The sequence below is a fragment of the Prinia subflava genome, chromosome Z (genome assembly GCF_021018805.1).
Source record: "Prinia subflava isolate CZ2003 ecotype Zambia chromosome Z, Cam_Psub_1.2, whole genome shotgun sequence".
Taxonomy (NCBI): domain Eukaryota; kingdom Metazoa; phylum Chordata; class Aves; order Passeriformes; family Cisticolidae; genus Prinia; species Prinia subflava.
The window spans coordinates 46,840,841-46,865,609 of record NC_086283.1 but is presented as its reverse complement, the minus strand read 5'-3'; the positions used below and the strand labels follow the sequence as shown (position 1 = coordinate 46,865,609).

The 24,769-nt window shown below is 40.5% G+C and overlaps 1 protein-coding gene across 2 annotated transcripts in view; it reads left to right on the top strand.

Moving 5' to 3' along the window:
- The first annotated feature begins 10,383 nt into the window (after window positions 1-10,383).
- PIP5K1B (phosphatidylinositol-4-phosphate 5-kinase type 1 beta) overlaps window positions 10,384-24,769 on the top strand; it is a 96,389-nt gene continuing 82,003 nt past the window's right edge. Inside the window, exons 1-3 of one of the 2 annotated variants that reach the window (XM_063423776.1) lie at window positions 10,431-10,524; window positions 14,330-14,464; window positions 14,991-15,096. The gene's annotated coding sequence lies outside the window, so the exon portion shown is untranslated. Of the gene's footprint in view, window positions 10,525-14,329; window positions 14,465-14,990; window positions 15,097-24,769 lie in introns of both variants that reach the window. The other variant, XM_063423775.1, reaches the window with a different exon arrangement.

Below are 24,769 nucleotides of genomic sequence, written 5' to 3'. Positions count from 1 at the left end.
TATACACATACATATATATATGTATATATATAAAATACTACAAGTTCAGCAATCCCATGTATGGAAAGCTGTGCAATTTTGAGCTTTATGACATTTCACTGCAGGGTCTCCTTGTGTCTGGGAAAAACAGGCATGCTGCTTCATTGCTACTTGACTTCACAGCTGTCCAGTCAAGGAAGTTCTCTTTTTGCATGAATTCACAGTGACAGGCATTTAGCAGCAGAAATTTTAATATACATTTTGTAAGTCTTTTTTTAAGTGGAAGCTGACAAACCCTTTTCAATAGTGAAAGTAAGAAGCATTTGGGCTTCTGGTTATTTTTATCACTTTGAGAGAGAAAGTGAAATACTGACAGGAACTGTTTCCAAGTACAAAGTTCAAAGAAGGGAGTCATCATGAAAAAGTCCTTGGATATTTCCCATTTAGTCATTGTTCACTGCTCCACCCACGTAGCCAACACAGTTTAGGAAGTTTAAGTGAAATAAATAAACTTGCACACGCTTAACCTAACAGAGAATTGAGTACTTCATAGCAGAAAAGTGGAGTAGGTTGACCAGAGAGGTTGTGGAGCCTCCTGCACCGGAGATAATCCAGAACTGCCTGGACACAATCCTATGCCATATGCTCTGGGATACCCTGGCTTGAGCAGGGAGGTTGGACCAAATGTCTCCCTGTGGTGTCTTCCAACATGACCCATTCTGTGAAAAGGCAAAATGTACATGAATACATAACACTTAGCTTTGAGAGACTATATTTCTACAAGTCAAAGGAAATCTGCAATACCTGATAACTCTTTCTGGCTAAAAACAGCACTCAAGGGAAAACTTTGGAGAATACAGGAATCAGCTGAAAAAATAATGAGCATTAAGAATAGAAAAAGAATCAAAATCTAAATAATTGCAAAACCTGAAATATTGATGATAAGTATGAAAAAAACCCAGTGATACAAGTTTTTCAGTTTTATGTAGATATTTTGAAGTACTTCAACTGATAATTAATTCTTCAGTACTCTGTATGTGAGAATGGTAGTGCAGTTTTTTTCTGTTTGAAATGATTACAAAGATTAATCCATTTTCTATTTCATAAAAGCAGCTACAGCTTAAGAGAGAAAGTTCAAGAGTCTACAGGCACATATGATGAAAAGCCAATATTATCTCAGACTCACTAAGCACACATAATATATTCAAGATTTAGGTGATTTGTCCAAGTAAGTGATACAGCTATGAGACCTGTACTTACCTATAATCTAGAATTTAAGTGTCCTTCTCTCCATACTTGTGCATTATAGGAATCTGACTTCAACCTCTGCAATGAAAAGGTATTTTTGGAACTACTCATGTACCAATGCTCTTTTATAAATTCAGGCTTTAACAAAGTGACAGCAGCTCAGGAATGATCTTGATTATGCAGGATTATTACAGTTAATAATAATGGCTTTTTTATCATCATGACGATCATGTTCCTCCTAAAGGATCATAAATATTGTGTGATGTATTCCTGCAGACCCATGCCTGCTTATCAGTTAGGTCTTGTTTCTGTGAGAAGTTCACAGCAAGTTAGTGGGGCTGTATAAACAAATGGGAAATCAACCATCTAGATGACTGAAAGTCTTCATATGTGAGTATGAACCAGAAAAAGGCCCTTTCTTTGTTGACAAAAACAGTGACAGTCACTTTATTAGAGAATAGTTTCTGCAGTAAAAGTAACCTTGCTCTGAGGTATGCATGGATACCTTAATTCTCATTTCAGACTCTATGTGTACTTACAGGATATGCTGGTTTGAAAGGCGAAAATCTGAGCAAAAAGACATAACCTACTACAACCAAGCCAGTAGTGAGAATGCTCTGTTATTTTAGTTCTGTCTAGCTGAAGGAAGCCTAACACCTTGAACACACCTATTGGTGAAAGAAACAGGGGTTTCTTACAGCTTTCTTAAAAATCTTTTGTCTCTTACTGTCTTGATTGCTCCTTTCTCCTAATGGTATAATTCACACCAAATAAAGACAGGTTTTCTTTTAGTGTATGAAGAACTTGAAGTTTGGAAAGCAAGAGCACTAACAAGAGTGTGAGCTTAGTATTTTTTTTTCAACAAATGGAACATGTTTCTTAATAACCAGGTGATTTTAGGTGAAGGACATCCAATTTTTAGACATACAAGCCTATTCACCATTAATTTTTCCTGGCTGTTTCTTCAAATTAATCTTTGATTTTAGGCTACAGAGAAATGAATTCTAGTAATGAGTGTAAAAGAAACAAACTTGAACTTTCTCTGCATTTCAATATTTCTTTTCTCTGGATGTTTTTCATGAATAGCATTTGAATACGAATAAACAGTGTTAACACAGAAAAGCTCAGCAGAAATGTTCAGTCTAAAATGATACCATTATCTACAGCAAAACTAATGGGTTAAAGAGAAAAATTTCTTCTGACATAATCTAAACATAATCTAACATGCCAACATAATCACACTCCAGTGTTTTCAGCAGATATCCCAATCAGAATTATGGTAAAAGCTGGCAATTATGTCATGTGTGCAACTCAGGAACATATAGTCAAAGTTTTATCCATAGTTCTTCAATGAGTTTTGCATAGAGACACATTTTCAGCATCTTTGTCCCATTACCGCTGACAGACTTCTGTTCAGGCACCAAGTTCTGCATGCACAGAGATAACCAAATTATGGAACAGTAGCAAAAATTTTCGAAGTGTCGTGACAGTTGCCTTAATTATAAAAGGTTTTCCAGATGCATAATTTCAAGGGATGGTGTCAAAAGAAGATTCAAACACTCAAATTTTCCTGAATATGCTGGATTTTAATCACAGGAGGAGAAGGAATTCTGAATTCTCACAAACTTGTTCCATGTCTCTCTGGTTTTGCCTGTTCTGCTATGCTTATTTTTTTCTTTCTTTTGTGACTGGAAACAATTACTAACACTTTTTTAAAAATATTTTCCACAGAATTAGAAGCAGTGGCTTGCTAACTACAGAGCATTTGCTTGTTTGCGCACAAAGCCTAATGCAGCATTTCATGCAGTGTTAGTGAGTACAGTATGCCTGTACAGTATTCTGTGTAGTTATAAAGGAATTTGTCTGGAAGAAAAAAATCCATGTGGGCTTGGTCTCTAGCTCTGTTCAGGAGAGGATATGTCTCATGATTTAGAACTTCTGTTTAGCTAGGGAAGAAAGCAATATTTTCTAGTCCTGGTACTAACTGATAAAGACCCATACTTTGAACATGTTTCTGAAATAAATGCAGTAGAACTTGCATGTACTTGCAAAAGTTTTGAAATAGAAAGATATACTGGTATCTGAGCAATCCACTTCTGAATACTCTTAGAAAGAGAGTTTTCTTCCCCTCTGCCATATATGTGAGCACAGCTGTACACATGTGCATCTCACGAGCAGAATTTTATTAGTAATATGGTGCCAACACCCTCTAAAAATGCACTGTGTCTCAAGGTTAAGTTCTCTAAGACGAATCCTGAGTACATTTTTCTCTGAGGATTAGGTACTCTTTAAACAGAAGAAACATGAAACAGCACTGAGAGACTAAAACCAAATTATTCACTATCAGAAAAAGCAGAATGTCAAGCACGGGAGAAAGCATCTCTCTACATGGAAGATGTTGCAGTGGCATTAGATTTGCCTGAAAGACTGTCTTGTGCTGCCAGGTAATAAACTGGGACTTTTATACTTTATTTTCAGAGAAATTTGAAACATGCACTCAGAACATCATACTTTAAGTGTCTTTAAGAGAAAACACAGGTTTGAGAAGGAGAAAGCCACAAAAACCGGAAAAAGTCTGCAGGGTGCATGGTACAGGCCAATACCTGATTTTGGTTGTTTGGTTGTTTGGTTTGTGCCATAATACATTTTGTAGAATTTAAAGATGCAAACGTATATTCTAAATTTAATTTTCCAGATTACTTCAGATATGAACCAGACTACTTATACTCCAAATAACGTAACTTGTTGTGAATTGATGACTGTATAATTAGTGAACATGTAAAATCTTTATAAATGCAATCTCAGTTTAAATCTGATTTTTTTTAAAAGGTGAGTGCAAGTGATCCTTCTCTCTATAACAATATTTCTACAGCCATTACACTGTTGTTTTAAAGAGCATGAAATTAGAAAACTAGTCAATAAAACATTCAGACAATATTTACTCTAACATTTTGTGAAATATGTGAAAAGATTAATTCATGTTCTTATGGTAAATTAAGAAAACTATAAAATTGTATAAATTTGTATTGGGTAAAGTCTATGTTTTAGGAAACCTTGTAGCAGATGGTGAAACTAACAACCCTGAAAAAGCAGGCACCTCCATTCAGAAAGGAACAAAGGATTTACGGGAAAACCTGCAGCCTTCTCAAGTACCAGGAGGAGACCCATCAAGATAAGGTGGCCCAGGGATCCACACCTTGGTTGCCACCTTCACAGACTGTCATCCATATCTCGATCATTCATCAACTATAAGGACCTATAGAAATTGGACATTAACATATGAACTGAGAGAAGAACTCTTTTCTGCTTGGCCAGGGAAACTCCTGAATTTGTATAGCTGGTCGGGAAACAATGGGAAATACGGGGAAATATTGCTGAGGGCAGAATAAAGTGTATAAGAACCAAGCCCCGAACCCCCCCAACCGGGCTAATTTGTGAATCGTTGGGGAGATAGCAGGCTGCCAGGCCCTGTATCTCACGGTTCACCCTTGGCATTTCCCGGGAAAACTCTGTCAAGTTTCTCCGCTGTTGGTGGGTTATCGAAATTCTGTGATTTGATCTTTATTAATAAACCAAATTATTATTTTAATTAGAATATCGTATTGGCATTTATAACACATTTTACTTATTTATTCCCCTTCTCTGATCCAGTTTGCAACTATATACGCTAAGCAATGAAAAGAGCAGGAAATGAAAGACTGATTTAGAATTTCTCCGTTACTATTGTTCCACAGGAATTTCTAATGATTAGATCAATTCAGTTGCATGTCCTGAGCTGGGAAACAGAATTAATGTCATGTAGATTTTGACAGCTAGGAGAGCTCAACACTGCTCAGGTTTCAAGTGAACATGTGGCAAAATGTAACTAATTAACTGCCAGAACTTTGTATACTCTCTGTTCAGCAGTGCTGAAATTTTAACATGCAGATGCTTCTCTCTTTTTCACCTTCAGATAGTTTTTACAACCTCTTTTTTCTTACATAAAATTTCCTCTGTGGACTTGTCGTAGATTATGTGATTTTCTTCAGGAAAACAGGAAATAATGGCAACACTCAGACTGCAAGTTCTTAGCACGATCTGCAGCCTCATAGTTGTAAAAACAGTAAAAAAAATACAGCTTATTGCAGAACTCTTCATTAAGTAGCACAAATGCAGGGATATGTGGGTGACTATAAGGATGGGCAAGGAATCCAGAAGTACTGAATCTGTTTGTAATCTTAGTCATATGAAAACTGAAGAAAGTGATTCAGGGAGGAAACAGTTTCCCATCTTTCCGAAAAGCACACCTGTTCTGTTTAGAATAATAATGTCAACAGTACAAGGACGATAGTTTTGTTCAATGAAAAAGACTGGGATGATAGATTTGTCAACTTGTAGACAAAACTTGTCTAAATGACTGTGCCTCATGTGAGTGGCTGTATCAAGAGCTCTCTGATTTCAACAGCATTTCTGCTTGGTTATCAAGATTGCTTGTGGAGTGAAAAAAAAAAAAGCAAATTAAAAAGAAAACTGGAGAAGAGTAGGATGACACAAGCAATCAGTTCTTAGATACCAAATATTCTTTATCATCTGAAAGCAGTCATCAGATGTCTAGGTAATCCCTATAAAATAAGGTGTGTTTTCTTAAAAGTGTTCAGGACCCTTTTAAAAGGCCTTGTGTTCTGTTTTGTTAATAGAAACCAAAAAATGTCAGGCTTAGTGTTGGCATTCTGATATGACATATCTCACCTCTCCTTGATATGTAAGTATGTAAGAGTATAAATCTGTAATTATTAGACAGAAAGGAGAAAATATCCTTTGCTATTCAGACAAATATAAGAAACTAATAAATTTTAATCCCTTGTAAAATGTATCCTTAATGAGCATGCTCAATATTATTTTAATATATACCCTTTGTTACATTTATGAGCTGATCAAATCAGTAGAAGCGGAAAACTGTGGTTCTGGTTTTTAATGCAATTTTGCTTGCTTGTGGTGAGACAGGGACATAGTAAAAAAAAAATTGCTGATTTTAATTAAGAGAAGAAACAGAAGCCTTTGTAGTTCTATGCATTTATAGGGGAAAACGATCTCATCAAATTAACATATCACAGAACTGTCTCTCTTGAAACACTATGCTTAGTTTTACCTCCTGGATAAGTCGTGTCCTGGAGAGACACTTTTGATGCAAAATGTTTCATTTCCCACTACTACTCAGAAGACTCTAAGCAGCAGGTCTTACTGCATTTGCAGATTTCTAGAAATTCTTTCTGAAGTTTCTTTTTTTAAGGCTGAAGAAAGTAGACCTTCATATGAGTGATTTCACAACTTTCCTTCAAAAATTGGTCCATGCTTACCGGATATGTAAAACCTAAGGAAATGGGCCTAAAATATTAACTGTGCATATGCTGGACTCTGTATTCTGAACTTCCACAGTTAGTAGCTCAGATCAACACCAGTTCATGGATTTCAAGACAAAAAAAAAATTTTACTTGGATTATCTGATCTCACTCCTCTGGTAGATACAACTAAAACTCTAGTATTCTGCAGTGACTGAGCAGTCCATACTGTCATCCTTATACAAAAGTTTTGACAAAGTGAAGATGCATGAAAAATGTTAAACATTCTGCGTTGGCAAAATGATACAGCTGCAACTACTGACAGTTTCATCAAAATTCATCCCAGAGCTTTGCACCATTGGCTCTCCTGGTAGCATAAATTTCTTCTGGCTTAAACATGGCATACAATTAGGCTTGTCCCCACACCATCAAGCATGTAAGTTGTGAAGGTAAAAAAAGTAAAAACTCATCAGCATAAAGGTAGTTCTTATAAATTGTCTGAAAGAGTCTCAGCCAGAAAAACATGTTTATACCAGATCATCACTCTGCCACAGAGTTTTTGATCTCGAACTATGAGTCTTAAAACTGACTTCAGCATATTGTTAGTACATGTCTTCAGTCACACATATATAAAAGTAAATAACAATACTTTTCCCATCTCAGACATTTTGTGGAATAAAAAAAGTATTGCTACAGGATGTCATAAATGTCCTGTGTATAAACATCATCATCAATCCCATCAAACAGTGATTATACAAAGAAGAAAAGTGTTTTTGACTACCCCCAAAGTTCCAGATTTTCTGCAGTTACCTCGCTAGCTCGTATGCTATAAGCAGCATGACATGGAATTCAGCATGGAATTTTGGCTTGGGAAGAGTTAATGTTCTTTACAGTAGTTAGATTTGTGCTGGAAAGTGTTGATAACTTGGGGATGTTTCTGTTACTGCTGAGTAGTGTTTAGACAGCATCATGGCCTTTATTACTCCTCACGGGACCCCCCAACAAGGTGCACAAGGAGTTGGGAGGGAACACAGTCAGGACCACTGGCCCAAGGGATTCAATATATCACGGTGTCATACTTGGCGTATAAAGCTGGGGGAAGAACCTGGGATGTTGGAAGTGATGGTGTTTGTCTTCCCAAGTCAATGTTACACTTGATGAAGCCCTTTTTTTTCTGGGACGGCTTAACGCTTGCTTGGCCATGGGAAATGAGTGCATTTCTTGTCTTGCTTTGCTTGCATGCACGGTTTTTGCTTTACCTATTAAACTGTCCTTAGCTCATCAGTTGAGCTCATGAGTTGAGCTCTCTCACTTTCATTTTTCCGGTTCCATCCCCCCTCCCACTCCAAGGGGCAGTGAGTGAGTAGTGCTTGGTTGCCAGGTGGAGATAAACCATGACAAGGGCAATCTATTGAAATGATAATTGCAGAAAATTAGATTGTAACAAAGAATCTACTACCACAACTAGTGGCAATTCCTGTCGTATCTGTGTGGTTTTCATACACCTGACTATAGCTGGCAGACCCCAGAGCACTCTAAGGAGATCCCAGGAGTGTGAGGAGAAAACATGGTCATTAAGACTCATAACTTGTCATTTACCAAGAGTTTACTTATATCATATGGCACTGTTACAGCATATATGCAGGAGTGGAAGAAAACTGTTCAGGTACCTGTTTGGTTCAGCACAAAGAAGATAGTTTAGAATGCTTCTTCAGAAGCAGAGTAGTCAGGATTTCTGCCCACTCTTGGAACAGGGCCTGTGACTTGGTATTTCCTGTTCACTGTATTCCAGTGTCACTGCTATCTGCAGTTCTTAAAACTTCCTTTGCAAGAGTTCTGTAAGACAGCTTAGTCTTGCCCGTTGAGGTGAAATATAACATGAAACAGTTCACTTTAAAATCTGTAAGGAAGTTTTGAGAAGACCTGATAGTATTAGATTATTCACATCTTCCATTTTTCTGTCTTGAAAATACTCATATAACCAGAAGCTAGTTAAAGATGCAGATTCTGAATACATTTTAAAAAATGTCATCTACTCTAAATATTCAGAGCAGAGCCAGATGGCACATCTGACTGCAGTGTATATGAGCCATTGTACTCCTACTGCTGTGAAAAGCAGAAACTGAAGCATCAGTGGATGAAGCCAGTTTACCAGGAATCTCTCTGGCTGCTCTGACCTGTGGCAGCCACTGTCTCCAAGTGGTGTGACTATTGTACATAGATTTGAGTAAACATGTGATGAAGGGGTTTTATAAATACCATGGAAGATAAAAACCAGAGTGAAGTAGGGACCTTGAACAAAATGGAAGAAAAATGGAAGCAGAACATTGAAATGCTATGTTATTTCTTCTTTTTAACACACAATAGTTTCTTCTGCGCTTGGAATTCAATGTGCATGAGTCAGCCTGTCCAATATCAGCAATTCCTGCCATAAATGCAGAGCTATTATGCACTCATGTTGTGTAGCTTGGGAGTAGTCTATTCTACCAGGAACAAAAAGGTCTTGAACGGCTTAGGGTCCTTAACCATTCTCAAGCAGCAAGCAGGTAGCCCACTGTGTGGCCTTGCTTCACACAGCAGGAACTCAGCCCCAGCACTTGCTCCCTGGAAGAGCCCAGGGCCCTGTAGGAGAGACATTCTCTTGCATGCAGCATTGTTGCAGATGAAGTCCCAGTAACCTCCAATTTCCATCAGCAGAAAATCTTTGCACATTTTTTCTCACAGCTTCCTTTTCACAGTCATTCATTTACACGAATTTATAGCCTTCTTCACTGTCCTCCTCCTCAATTCTTCCCCCTCATTTTTTTCCTGAGGCCTGAAAAACTTAAACATGGAAAGTACATGTTGGGGAATTTGCAATCTGAGCTGTTTGCCTTCTCAGCATAGATGGGAATGACCAGGTGGATACTGCCAGTGGCTGTTCTTTTGTGGTCCTTCTCAGAGTGCATGTCTGCTGGTGACTGGCCCAAAAGCAGCTGGATGTGAGAAACAGAATTCAGAGCTCATATGTGACAAATAAAGAGAAACAAAATGATAGGCAAGGAAGGTGACCCTCTGGTCCAGGCCGACAAGCTCAGCCCTGAACAGGGGTTGAGAGCAGGGGCTAAGGATGAGAAAGCTGGAGCTGTTCAGCGTGCAGTAGAGATGCTTGCATGGAGGTCTCATAGCAACCTTCTAGCATCTGAAGGAGGCCTGCAGGGAAGACGGCGATGAACCCTTTGTCAGGAAGAGAGATAAGATGAAGAGTAATGGGTACGAATTGAAAGAGAGGAAATTTCGTTCGGAAGAAATTTCTCAGTGTGGGAGTAGAGCCAGAGCCCTTCTGTCGCAAACAGAGGGCCAACAGGTGCCGTCACTCTTGGAGCAGCACCACGGCCTCGCACGGCCTCAGGGCGGCAGGCAGCCCTGCACAGCCCCTGTGCACACACCACGGCAGGCCGCTCCCCGGCCCGCGCCGCCAGCCAGCGCCCGGAGCGCCCTCGTCCGCAGGGCCCGGGAAGCGGCCGGGGGCGGCCGGGCAGGACAGGGCTGGCCGGGCAGGGCTGGCCGGGCAGGGCTGACCGAGAGGGGCTGGCCGGGAGGGGCTGGCCGGGAGGGGCTGGCCGAGAGGGGCTGGCCGCACGCCACTCGCGCGGTCCCGCGGCCTCGCCCCTGGGACGGGCGGGAGGGAGGGAGGGAGGAGCCGCCGGGGGAGGAGCCGCCCCTCAACACCGCCTCCCGCCGTCATCCGCCGCTGGAGGGGAGGGAGCGCGGCAGTGCCGGCCCGGAGCGCCGGGGGCGGTGGGTCGGTCGCCCTCTCCGGCCTCGGGGTGCTCGGCGGGGCGCCGGCGGCGAGGGGACCCCGCAGGAGGGGCCCCGGCCGCGAACAGCGCGGAGCTTGCCCTGCCCTGCCCTGCCCTGCCCTGGCCCGCCGTGTGTCCCTGCTGCGGGCGGGCGGGCGGGCGCGGCGTGCCCGGGGACTGCGACGCGGGCTCTCCGGGTTAGTCTGATCGTGTTTTTAGTGCTGCTCAGGTCGACCCCAGGGAGAAGGGCTGGGAGGAAGGCGGGCGGCGCAGGGCGGGGGCCGGTGCCGGTGCTGAGCGGCGCCGGGGCTGGCCAGTCCTGTCCCACCGGGAGCCCCGCCGGCACCGGGGGCCCGAGGGACCGGCGGAAAACGTGTCTCGTTCCCGTGCTCGTGTTTCTGTGTCGGTCTGTCCGTCTTCGTTTTGGGAGGGGGGAGATTTTTCTGTGAACTTCCATGGACTTTTAAGTCTCTTAATTGTGGGGTTGCAGCACTTTAAGGAAAAAGAGCACCTAACAGCATGTGGGGGCATGGTGGGAGGTAGATTCCTGCTGGTCATTCCGGGATTGAACTGTGCTGCAGCTGAGCGGGCTTTTCCAGGTGCATGTAGCCCATCCCCGCGGAGGTCCGGCTGGGCGCTGCAGGGAGAGCGGGGCTGGACGGAGAGGTTTCTGCCCAAGAAGCTGATTTTGCTGAATAGAGTCCGATAGCAGGAATGTCTCTAAATAGCAAACTTACCTGTTAGTACCATAAAATGACTTCTGCAAAACAGCAATCTCTCCAATACCTTGCCTAGGTGATCAGAGGGTTTTGGGTTATCCTCTGCTCTCCTCTCTTCTCTTTAATGTTGCCTCTTACAAGCTAAGCCGTGGCACATGCTGTTGCTTTGGGAGAAATTGTTGTTGGTGTTGTTATCTCTCCCTAAGGAAATGTAAATATACTCGTTTCATGTTGCTTCTGAAAAGAGATTGCTTAAGGTGAAGAAACAGTGGGTTTGTTCCTTCTATTTTGTTAGAGAGTCATGTGTTTATTTAGATGATTTTACACTAACATTTAGATATTGTCAGGTGAAGAGGGCTTAAACCAATGTTAAAACTACAGAAGTTCTTCTTAAAATGAACTTAATATAAGGAGCACTGGCAGTTCCGAATTCATGAATGTGTGTTGTAGCACCCACTGAGGTTTTTGAAGTAACAATGTAAATTTATAGAATGTTTATCTCATGGTTTATTATGGTGGAGATACTTGATAATGAACTTCATTAAATTGTGTCTCAAAATTCTTCCACCTTCGAAGTGGAGAATACATATTCTGATGAATACCTAATGTAGTTGTTACTCTGACTCTTCCAAAACATAAGTAATCACTAATTTGTCACATCTTTTCTCCACCCAAATATTTTTTGTGTGGATATTTATTTATAAACTATTGGGGTTTTTTTCCTTATAGCCATTTCAAAACTGATTCAGAAAACCCAAAATTTAATGCAGCTAATCAAATCTCTTTTGCTCTTAACGATCAGTGTCTAATAATTAATTTATTGGAAGAAAATAAAACAGGATTGTAAAAATGTTCCTCTTAATTATTTTTATTTTACTGTATTACATCTCTTTTCTTGATTCTTTTCTTCCTGCAATTAGATAAAACACAGAGTTGAAAATCATGTTCTAAGTCTAGGAATTGATCCTTAAGCCATTAAAAGCAGCAGAAGGTTTCTTTCTCCAAGTTTGTTGGGTGCTAATTAAAGGCTGTCTTTAGTTATATATTTGGATATTCTTGATATGGGAAGAATTGAAACATGTGCCTGAGAATAAGCATTTGCTCACAGATTTTACTGTAATAGGGTGTGTTGTGGAATGGTGTTGATTTTGCTCTTTCTTATCTAGACTGTAGCTTCAAAAGGGTGTCTTTTTTTTACTTTTGACACCAGTAGAATGGGCTAGAAACTATAAAAACTGCTTTCCCTGTGTCATGTAATGTGCTCCATGTACTGTTGAAAATGTGCTTACCGATTCTTCCAGTCCTGAACATACTGTACCTAATTCAGGGTGTTTATATTCTGTGTAACCAAGGCGCATTAGGTGTGTTGGCATTCTTGGCTACTTTGGAGTAGAAACTGGCAACAACTTTTCCTTGGGCAGCTGGTTACAAGGCACTACCTCCCCCTTTCCCCCCAGATCACATTTGGTTTTAAGGGTAGATAAGAGCTGGCACAGCTTCCATGCCCTTTTCAGCACTGCACAATACAGTGCTGTGCTAGCAATTGCTGAGAGCCCGCCTAAAGATTTGTCTTACACAGTGACTGAAGAATGTATACTTGGTGTTGCAGCGTGATTGCTTTTTCTCCTATGATAAGGTGACCTGCTTAGTGGATGAGGGAAAGGCTGTGGAATCAGGCTACCTGGACTTTACTGAAACCTTTGATACCGTCTCCCACAGCATTCTCCTGGAGAAGCTGGCAACCTATGGTTTGTCCACCTACTCTCTCTGGTGGTTCAAACAACTGACTTGATGGCCAGGCTCAGAGAGTGATGGTAAATGTAATTACATCCAGCTGGTGGCTGATCACAAGAGATGGTTCCCAGGGCTCAGTAAATCTTTAAGATTTTTATTGATGATCTGGATGAGAGGATTGAGTATACTCTCAGTAAGTTTGCAGGCAACACCAAATTGGGCAGGAGTGTTGATCTCTTGAGGGTAGAAAGGCTTTGCGGAGGGATCTGGACAGGCTGGATTGCTGGGCATGGCCAGGGGTATGAGGTTCAACATGCCATACCAGGTCCTGCACTTGGGTCACAACAGCTCCATCAAGTGCTACAGGTTGGTGCAGAGTGGCTGGAAAGGGTTCCAACAGAAAAGGGCCTGGGAGTGCTGGTCAACAGCAGCTGAACATGAGCCAATGTGTGTCTGGGTGGCCAAGCAGGCCAGTGGCATTCTGGCCTGTATCAGCAATAGTGTGGCCAGCAGCACCAGGATAGGGATTGTCCCCCTGCATTCACCACTGGTGAAGCCACATCTCAAATCCTGTGCTCAATTCTGGGCCCCTTACTGCAGGACAGACATTGAGGTCTGGGGTAAATCCAGAGAAGGGGATCAGAGGTGGGGAAGGGTCTGGAGCCCAAGTCCTGTGAGGAGTGGCTGAGGGAGCTGGGGTGGTTTAGCCTAGAGAAAAGGAAGATCAGGGGAGTGCAAAGGAGGCTGAGAGGAGGGTGTAGCCAAGTGAGGGTCATTCTATTCTCCCAGGTAACAAACAACTGGATAAGAGGAAAAGACTTTAAGCTGTGCTAAGGGAGATTTAGATAAGGTATTAGGAAAAAATTCTTCACTGGAAGGGTGGTCAGATGTTGGAGAAGAGTGCCCAGGGGAGTAGTTGAGTCATCATGCCTGGACGAATTCAAAAGATGTGTAGACGTGGATCAGAGGTGGACCTGGCATAGTCAGGTTAACAGCTGGGCTCAGTGACCTTCAGTGTCTTTTCCAATATAAACGATTCTGTGATTCTACTGCTTGTGGTTAAGTGACACCATATTTGAAATTTATATATTGTAGAAGCTAAAAAGCAAACCTCAGTGACTAGGCAAGATAAAAATGTGCATTTAGGAGCATATCAATGAGCAGTTGGGTATATGTTTTGTTGATTAACAACAAAATTAACATAGCCCATATGGCTTAATAGCAAGCTCTACTCAAGTTAACTGCAATGGAATACTTCTCTAAGTTAACTCTTTGCTGGCAATTGCAAGCAGGATTTGGGAACAGGATCTTCATGTCTTCTCTGCTGGACATCCTGCCATTCAGTGCTACATACAGTTTGGACCAATCCTTCTCTAATGGTAACTTGTATTTGAATCAGTTTTATACTGTCACTACTTGTTACGGGCACACACCACTGATACTCTGGGTTTTATTTTCTCTAAATAGATTAGGTGTCTGATATGTCATTGCTGATTCCTGCTGGGGTTATGTGGTCACCTGTGTTGTCTTGTTCTTCACATTTGTACAGTCATGAAAGAACCTTTTTCCTCATATGTGAGCAAGAAACTTGAAGTCCTCCTTTGGTGAGCTGGATATTCCATTTTTTTACATTCCCTCTTCATTCTCCAGTTGTGACTAGAAAACTGTATCAGCCTGTTGCAAGGTACAATTTACAGTTTTATTGTTATTTCCTCCTTGCAGTAAAGCTGGTCTGTCTTATTTGTCATCAGTGAAGTAGGAGGAAGTTTCAGGAGTGCAAGTGCCTTGTATATTTTCACTATTGTCTAGATGTGCTTGTGTTTTGGATTTTGAAATATGAAATTTTTAGAAACTAAAAGAGTCAGCTCACAGTAGTTTCTTCAGTGTGTCACAGCTATGATCTGCATCATAAACAAAAACTGAGATGCTTGGAAATTTTTTTTTGTGGTGCTGTGCATTTGCATAATTGTAGGATGCTTCTGTCTAGTAAACCAGGTGCTGATGGCCTAGTAAATCAGGATGATGGCCATTTTATTAACTGTACTTATTTTTGTTGCTAGCTCTTTTAGCTCAAGATTTATATATTTTGTGGTTGCATGCCACCTGGCCATCCCCCTGTTTGGTACCTTTCTCTTTTTTATGTGATCCTTGGTAGTGCAGTATTTTAAATTCTATAGATAGTGATGTACTTTTTAAAATGTCTCTTCAAGACCAGGGAACACATGTATTACACACGTGGAGCTGATGCAGAGAAGCTGAAAGGTTCATTCAGTGCTGTGTAAGAAGCATGTGACTGCAGATCAAGACCCAGTGTTGGTAAGATGATTTTTATCCTCTTCTGAAGGAGACCAGTTCACTGTGAATATAACGGTCATCTTATTAAAAAATAAAATAAAAAAAAAATTTAAAAAAGCTTTTGAAATCAGGTTCCACTTGGCTCCTTTTGTCTTTGTGCAGAATTAGGAGTTGGCAGTATTTTGGCAAGGGAAAATATAAATTGAAAAATCTGTCTTGATGTCCTTTTGTAGCACTTTTAGTTTATGATCACAATTATGTTATACATTATGAACACAAATGCGAAGACCCTTTGATTGCACAAATACATAAAACCAATACCTTTAACAGTAGAAATTTTGGGGTGATCTGCAGCAGTTGACAGTTATTGAACCTCATTAACAACTCCAGAAAATACACTGTGCCATCTGGACTGAAGAAAACCACTGCCATTTAAGATTACAGCTTGGTGAGCAGCGCAGTTGAATGAGATGTTGCCTTCAGCACCAAACAAAGCTGACTAAAAATGCTACAATTGTTATGGCAGTTTGCCACTTTTTTGGCTGTGGTTACACAACTGCTGGTAAGGCTTTGTGATGACATCAGATGACTGAACTGATCTGAATTAAAAATAACTTTACAAGAACAAAAGAAACTGATGTGAAGGGCAGCTGTCTTTCAACTGGCTCTTTTGCTGGGGCAATTTGCAAGTTCAGCCTGCATTTGTGGGGTTCTGCTGCAGTGGGGAGTATGTAAACAGCAGGGGACAGGCATGAGAGAAGTGGAATTCATAGACTGAGACTTGATAGTTTCTCTTGCTCTTGAGAAGATGACTGAGCCTGTGAAATTGCTGCCGGTGTTCATTTAATGTAGTCAAGAGAGAGAAACTTGTTGCTTGGTTTTAACAGCTTGGTGTCACCTCGTCCCCAGCCTTAATCTCATTTTCTGTGCCCATTTCTTTTTGTTGCTGCTACTTTGTAGCAAAATTAGCTATTTTTACTACTGTGTAGCAAAGCCCATGGTCAGATCAGTGCCTGCCAAGGGAGTGAACGGACTGGATTCTCCTCGCACTGTACACAAAGATTCCCATCCTTCACTATCTGGGAAAGTAATTTGCTTTTTTTCTCCTGGTGAGTTTGTTTTCACAAGGAGTTCTTGGCCTAAGTACCAGTGTGAATCAGCTAAATGCCAGAGAATACATCCATGCAGCTAGATGATACCTTAACTACAGGGGAGCTACAGGCCAGTCAGTCTCACCTCTGTGCCCAGCAAAATCAGGGCATAGATCCTCCTGGGAACGTGCTCGGGCACATGGGAATAGGGATGTTTTGTTACTGCTGGGATAACTTTATGGTGTCTGCAGATGCTCTCTCCTTTTATACCTAACTAAAGTCTTAATGTGTCATGAGTCAGAGCTTTTTGACAAGCGTAATGCAGTGGCCATTGAGGCCATGCCCGTGTTGAGTCTGGCAGGAAGTGCTACCAGAATCAAAGTTATCTCAGATAAGACAACTGAACTTCATTTTCAGTAGTTCTGTCTGAGTTAATTTTTTTTTTGGATCACTGTATTACTTAATTATTTCAGTGTCAAATTTGACATTCAGAACTCTGTCAAGGGATGAGTCAGCTGTGTTGTATCCTTTGTCTTTAATGTCTGTTTCTCTTGCTCTAGGGTTTTACAAATTTGAGAAAACTTGCTACTGATTTGTCTGAATATACACATATTTCTGTATGCATAATTCTAACAAAACATTGCTAAGAAAATATATGGTCCTATTCAGTCTTTTCTCTCTATGATTTGCTGACCGTATTAGAAGAGATTTCTCTGAGGATGGAGGCATGAAAATTGCTTTCTAGGCTGTTAGAGATTTTGCCATGCAGCATAGTCTTTTGGAGTACGAGTCAAGGTAAAGATCATTATACCTTTACACTCTTCATTGTGCAATGCATAATCAGCAGATCCATACCTGCAGGTGCTGATTGGGATCTCTGTATTTCTTTGTGATATGTGTTGTGTGAGATTCTTCACTGAGCAGAGGGGATGGTCTAGTGGGGAGACTGTCTCTTACTCAGCTGACCCAGCTCTTGGTCACCAGGCTACAGAGAGATTCAGTGGTGTTTCTGTGGTTAAACTAGTAGCCTGCAAAGAAGAAGGCTCATGTGTCTTACCCTGCATGAAGGAGCACATGCTTATGACACAATTGTGTTCCCAGCTTCTGCCAAAACTCATGTCTTTGCTTGATTTTGACTGATGTGGAAGTCAGCATGGATAACTGTATAAGGTATGTGACAGTGCATGGAGGCCAGCACACAGAGAAGCCCTTGAGGGACTGGTACTTTGTCTAGCTCTTTACACCCCACTCAACTTTGAGGAAAAGAAACTTTTGCATTCTGTGTGGTAATGGAAGCTCCTGGGAGGGAAGAGAGATGTCCACCAAGCTTAGTCCCTTTGGTCAACATGAGGACAAAGAAGTGTTGTGAAGATCTTTCTGGCTAGAAAACAGTAAATCTTCTCATGGGAGTCCACAGTTTCTGGTTTTGTTTTTAGTACAAACATGATGATGTAACAAAGTCATCTTGTTAAATAATGATACTTGTATGTTTAATGTTATCAGTTCTTGTTTACACTATAAACTTTTTGCCAGCTATTCATAGATTGCTGTAGTAGGACTCTTAAGTACTGCAATGGAAAGAGCATTATTATGTATTTCTCAGGAGCAATAGAAATCTGAACTGGAAACTTAATTTGCTTAGCGGCTTTGCTGGTCTTTTGACTAGAAATACTTTTAAACTACTTGGAATGTGGATGAATGAGGGTCATAGTCTTTCTGATCACTTTTTCTGATTGTTAGACTTCTGCTGAAATTTGCGTACAGAGATGTGGTGCTTCTGAGACTTCTTTTATCTTCAGGTCTGTCAGTGTGATAGTCTTAGTCTATGCAGAAAGCAAAGATCGCACTCTTGAAGACGTGTCTGTTTTCTAGGCAGAAAAACACACACAAAATGTTACCACATGGGGTGCAAATAATGCTAAGTATAAGATATTAAAAATACCGAAAACTGAAGCACAAATATCTGTGTAATTTTAAGAGATCTTCTGATATTCTGATATAATTAGACAAAACAATGCAAAGTTTTAGTGCTGATAATGAGAAAAAGAAGTTCAAGACCTCTTCAATAAAACAATCTATCCAATCAGAAGAAGGTCTTAATTGATGATGTGAATGGCAAATTGCTTTTTTTTTCATTTATATAGAAATACCTGCTAAAATGTTCACTGTTGAACAATTTTTAAATATATTTTCAAAACCAGTTCTAAGGAATGGGGAGTTTATAACTATAAATATTTAAGTTAAGATGGTTCACATACTGCTTCTCATCTGAAATGTATTTCTTAGTCAAAGTCTTATATTTAAGTTTTTGGAAAAAAAAAAAATCCAACACTAAGAGGAATGCCCTACTTGTTAGCGTGCAAAGCTTTAATTAAGTCTTGGAGTACTGTAAACCGTCATCTCTGCTCAGTCCCAAGCTTTCTGTCAGGAATTATGTAGAACACGGACAACTAATTTTGACCTGTCTGTGGAGAAATATTTTAATTGCCTGCATATGAAAGAGCAGATTCAGTGTATTGTGGTGTTCTCATGCAAAATAGCCAAGAAATATATGAGTGTCTAGCAGGACTGAGTGTCTGTCCCAGGCCTTTGTTTAGTGTTTACAAGGTTGCTTCTCTTTCTCTAGGTTTCTATCCTGCTAGAGAACATACCAGGTTTTGTTGTGTGTTGGTGTCTATCTAGGTGTGACTTTATACAAGAAGACTTTATGAAGAACTTGTGTTCTTCATACACGTATGTTAGAGTCTGGACCCCATCTAGGATTGTCTTGTGCTATTTGACTGCCTCTCTATAGCAGAGAAGCAAAACTGGAAGCTTTGAGCAGCAAATAAATACTTTGAGTCATCTACAGCCCATACAGCCTGCAATGAGGGCAGTGTTTCCTTCATTTTTTCCTTCTTACCTCAGCAGACCAGGCTGTTATTATTGTTGTAATTATGTGGGCACAGGCCTTCCTGTTGTGCTGTTATTAACAAAAGTGAGCACACAAAGCTTCGGGATAAAAGAAGAAACATATTTGAAACTACTCTTTGAAGTTACTGTTTCCCATCTTGAGATCATTGCGTTCTGCTAGCAGCTGAACTGATCAATTCACTTCCTTTTTTCAATAGCAACCCAGTAAGTCACTAAATTATTGCTTCGCTGATTAATATTCTGACTTTTTTTATAGGGTTGTTTCTAAAGGGGAAGTTGTGACATGCATTTGTCTCGCTCCCAATTTTAAAAGATATTCTGCTTGCTGTGGGAGGTTGATAATGTTGTAAGACAAACGTACAGCACCAAGAAAGGAGATTGCTATCTCTTTGTTTCAGCAATGTACATTAGCAGTATTTTCTTACTATATAAATAATAAAAAATGTTGTTTAAAATGAAAACATTTTAACACAAAGAGCCATCACATGCTAGGTCCCTGGGAGCTCCAGCATCTAGATTTAGCTGTGTTTCTTTGGGACCTGAAGTCTGTTGTACTAAAGCCTAAACAGAGTATGTCTTGCATGTTACTGACTTCTGAGTTTATAAGCATTTTCCTACTTTTGATGGGTGTTCAAGCCTACCCAGCTTCTGTTTTGTGTGCTTTATCTCACAGAGTTAACAGGAGCTCTACATAGTGGAGGATTGACATATCAAACTGATCATCTAAGGGCAGTACCCTTTTACCATAGTTTCTCGAGAGGAAATGTTGTGTAAGGATTCTTATAGTAATTGTGTTCTGTGGAACTCTTCTTTGAACTTGCTCAAGAAAGATTGCTGTAGTTTAAGTGCATTTGTGATCAAACTGTGACTTTGGTGCAGCCCCAATGCAGCTGTGCATCAAGAATATCCTACCTCATATTTTTGGTGCTTGAATTTATTTACCTGTGATGAAAAAATGATAATTTTTTTAACAGCTGTTTGACCATATGTGGAGGTCAATTATTAACTAGTAAGCAGCCATGTAACATATGCACCAAGTGCAGTTACCTTGGTCACTCATCTTGATTCCTTACACTTTGTGCATATACACTGCACAAACTATCTGCAAAATTGCCCTTTGCATCTTACCAATGATGCCAAAATATTTTTTTTTCTTTTTATACATTTTCCATGCATTCATAGCTCTGTAGTAACTACTACATAGTTATATAGTTACTTAACAAACTGTAGTACTGTCCTACCCCTTCACTTATATTTTAGAACAATAAGCTAACCTTCCTGGAATCTTATTTAGTCTTGCCTCTATAGTCAACCAAGGACATCTCATTTTCTCCGCGTATCATAGACATAATAAATGTGTGCTTAGGAGCTGAGAAGGTGGAAGGGTCTTAAATAAAGGCAAACCAAAAGTGGAGGGATTACTTAATTAACTATTCCTCTAATTGGATTATTTCTGTAAAGTATGCTAATTTTTTAAAACTTGTAAAATTGTCAGGGCCCTCTATTATGTGTGCATTTCACCATATTTGCACTGTGAGGGACCTTCATTAAAGGTAATCACTTCTTATCATCTTAATATTGTTTGGCTTGTGATTTTAGACATCACCACTTGGATCATGGTACCAAGTTTGGTATGAAGTGACAATCTGCGACAACAGAAATGTGAAACCTGATGAAGACCCTTTTGTGTGATCCCACTGTTGGTGTTTGCTTCGTTAGTTTGCTGTACAGGCTAATTCTCATCCACACTCTGTCCCTCTGAGACATGTAGGAGCTGAAGTGGTGAGATCTGAATCAAGGTGTTCTTTGGACAGACAAGGGGAACCCTGCTGGACATAGGTGTGTGCCTAATGGAAAGGTTGAAATGGGTCTTCTGCCTGGTCATGGCTTTTCCATACTTGCTTGCATTTCTGTTATGTGGGCAAGGACTCTTCTGGCCCTCACTGGTGGTTTTCCCAGTGGCAGCCTTGCCAGTGCCCTAAATCAGCCTTGTGCACAGCGGTGTGGGCAGATGTGCCCCAGGCACAGCTGGCAGCAGGCAGGCATCATTGCAGTGTTGATGCAGGTGACTCATGGTGGGGAGCTTGGTGCCTGGGGGCATGTAGTGTGGTACCATTGAGAATTGATGCATGTTCATAGTCTATGCCTGGTTTGGGTCTATGTTACAGTTAAAAAAAAGTAGTGAAAATCACCTGTGGTTGAAGGACTGTCTGATCTCTTTGGCTGTGATATGACACTATAAAAAGGAGTGGAGCTTTGTATGTTTCATTCTTCTCACCTCAGGTTGTATTGGAGTAATTAAAAGTTCTCTTTGAGCAAAAAAGTTACTAGGAAACAAACATCTTTTTTGCTAAGGCAGCGTGAATTGTTGGGCAAAAAACCCCACTGTACTAATTGGTATTGGTAGCTAATTTGCTTCACTTATTTTTTTTAAATAATAACAAGATAATAACAAGAAAATATTGCCAAGTCATAGTCCAATTTAGATTGTACATTTGCCTTTGAAAAGGAAAATGCTAATGTTTAGTTGGATTTTGTATTGGTTTTTTTCCTGTCACTCTGAGACAGGCTACCAAAAAAAAGGAGTGATTTATTTAAGAAATACAAGCCATAGTAATTAAGATAGGACATCTTTGAACTTTTTCCATGCAGGACATTACTGCAGCTCTTACTGGAGCTGAATTTTACTTGTTTGTGTCTGCATCTCTGTGCCAGGCTGATTTTGTGGTCAGAAAGACCTTGGAAGTCACGAGGACATAACAGTGTCAAGCTGCTTATACTTCTTCCAAAATTCAGGGGGACTTTCATGTAGTTTGCGGTTCAAGGAAAAGCTTAAATCTAAAATAATCATATTCAGTTCCTTTTCATCTGAAATTATCTGGCCTGTTCATATGTTGTTCATGTATGTATTATAGAACTTTGAGTTGAATTTATGTAGTTAACAAATATGATCTGTCAGAATATTTCTGCCTTCATGTGGAGTATCAGAATAGCACCATTACCTATGGCAAGTATGGAAGCACATAAGTGCATTGTCTGCTTAGTATGGTTAAACTGCAGGTTAAAATGCCAGTGACAATTTTAGATGTATAATATCAGGCTGTGGTAGGAAGTAAGTTATAAGTTTTTTTGTTAGCTTTGAGTTGTTGGTTTTGGGGGGCTTTTTGGTGGGTTTTTTTTGGGGGGGGGTTGGTTGGTTGGTTTTTGGGGTGTGGGTGGTGGGGTGTTGTTGTTGTTGTGTTTTGTTGTTTTGTTTTTTTTTTTATCACAGCATGACATTAATGTTTACCTGCTGAAGAAGAATATAGTTTACCTGCAAATAAATGGTGGTAAAGTCCATGACGAGAAGTGTAGTTCATAAATGTTGAGTTAAAAACAAAAGATGCCTTAGGATATTTTTATTGACTGCTATTGAACAATTTCTTGATTTTTACATAGATCTTCAAAGCAGAAAGAGTTTAACTTCAAACTTGAGGTCTAATTACAGGGACATAAGTTTCTTTCAGGGCTTTGTTGAAATGTAAACATTTTTGTCCGTGTTTGCAACACTAATATTGTGCTAAAGCATCACAAATGACATGAAATATGCTAGAAATATGTGGTTTTATGAAGTAGTTTGACAGAGTAAGTAAGCAGGTTTAGTAAAAAATGAGACTTAATTTTTGCATTTGCAATAATCTCTAGGGATCCTAGTGGCAAATGTCTGGCTAGAATTTAGTAACTGCTTGGATTTAAACTTTATTTAAGTAGCAACCACATTGAATACTTGGATGTTTGCTTGCAGGACTCTTAGTATTGTTTATCTTTTTATGCAGAGTGCATTTGACACAGTGGAGGTTACTGCATTTAAAAGCAGCAAAGGTTCGGCTGGAAAGGTTGGAAGCAAACAGATTTTGACTTAGGTGTTTCAGCTAATTGAAATGAGCAGGGAGAGGGATCTTCAGAGTCTTTCTGTGGGACCTCAGAAATACTCAGTATAAACACTGACTGTGAATTTGTTACTTCCACCTATCAGCTGTAAGTGGTATTCAGAATGGGTTTTGCAAACTCTTAAGAAATACTGCGTAGTATGAATCTACAAAGTGAGAGTGATAGTATGTCTTTAATATACTGAAGATTGGGATTTGCAGGAGCACGCCCAAACTTGGGAGGATGAAGAATAAAATCTTCAGTGTCTTTCTTAAAGCTTTTATGAGGTTTGCTGGACACAGTGTCTTCACCATTACAATTAAATGTAAATTTTCAAATACAATTTTTGTAGAACACAAAATGAAACTTCACATTTTGTTGAAGAATTAATGGTAGCTGTTATGTGGAAATGAGTAGTTCAGCAAGACGCAGCTGGTTCTTGTAGACTCAGTTCTTGTTGTGTGAATTTGTTGTATAAGGCACTGGAGGTAAAAACATTTCAGGAAGTGCAGTACATAAGGCCTAGGCTATGATAGTTTTTGCTTGCTATTAAAAGCTTGCACTTAGATTGTCAATCCTCAGCAACAAGCTGTCCCTTAAAACCTGGGATATGAGGAGAAAATCAGGGCTAATCCTACAAGACCCGCTGAGTTGCTGCAGCTCTTTCTGGCAGAAGTGAGGATTCGAAGAGTCCAGGCTTTTATGTGAGAGACTCTTAAACACTAAACATGCTTATTTAATTGTGCCCCTGCCCTTGCCCCTGCCCTTGCCCCTGCCCTTGCCCCTGCCCTTGCCCCTGCCCTTGCCCCTGCCCTTGCCCCTGCCCTTGCCCCTGCCCTTGCCCCTGCCCTTGCCCCTGCCCTTGCCCCTGCCCTTGCCCCTGCCCTTGCCCCTGCCCCTGCCCTTGCCCCTGCCCCTGTCCTGTTGTAGGAGCTGTACCTTTAAGGACTAACATGAGAACAGAAATGCAGTATAGTGAGTACATGACTGAGGCCCATTTCCACTTGTGTGTTTCCTGTGGTTTGTCACTGTGCTGCAGGAGAGCAGAGCCCGTTGCCTGTCTCTGTGCGGGGTAAACAGGGTAAAATGCAAGCTGTGAACCTGCTTGTGCTGTAGGGTTTCTCAGAGACTCCAGCAGCACACAGAGTCAGATTTCACTTGTAAAACATCTGTGTTATTTACTGGGCCTTGACCACATATTTCCTGCCATATATTCTATTAGGTGACTTTTTATTTGTACTTGTGAAATATTGGAATATATTCTGTTATGCCAGACACGTTCTCTTGACACCCAACACTGTGTGTACGTTAGTGAGAATCAGACCTGTTATTCAGGGAATAATTGGCAAAGCCAGCACTGATGCTGGGAAGTTACAACGTCATTTGTGATTCTTCCATCTGTTCATTTACCTTATCTTCAAGAGAATAAGGCTCTCTGCAGGGAAAGCAAATATTTTAATGAACTTAGTGCTTAGACAATGAACCATTATTTTAGGTGTGTGCAGTGGGTATTAAATGTGGAGGAAGAAAAAGAATACCATTTGTTGCAGTTTTAACTTTGTTGCACTGACAGCAGCTAGCAAAGGTGAGTGACAACAGTAGCAAAAGCCAATTTACAAGGAATACTCTTGGTATCCTGGGAATTGTATGTATCAGAGAAAGTAATCTCAAATGTGTTGTGTTCTGCTGAATTAACACCAAAAATCATCACGTGGTCATCTTTAAAAATCAGTCTACAGTGCCAAACTGTATCCCTACATATCTGGGTTTCACTGGGAAGA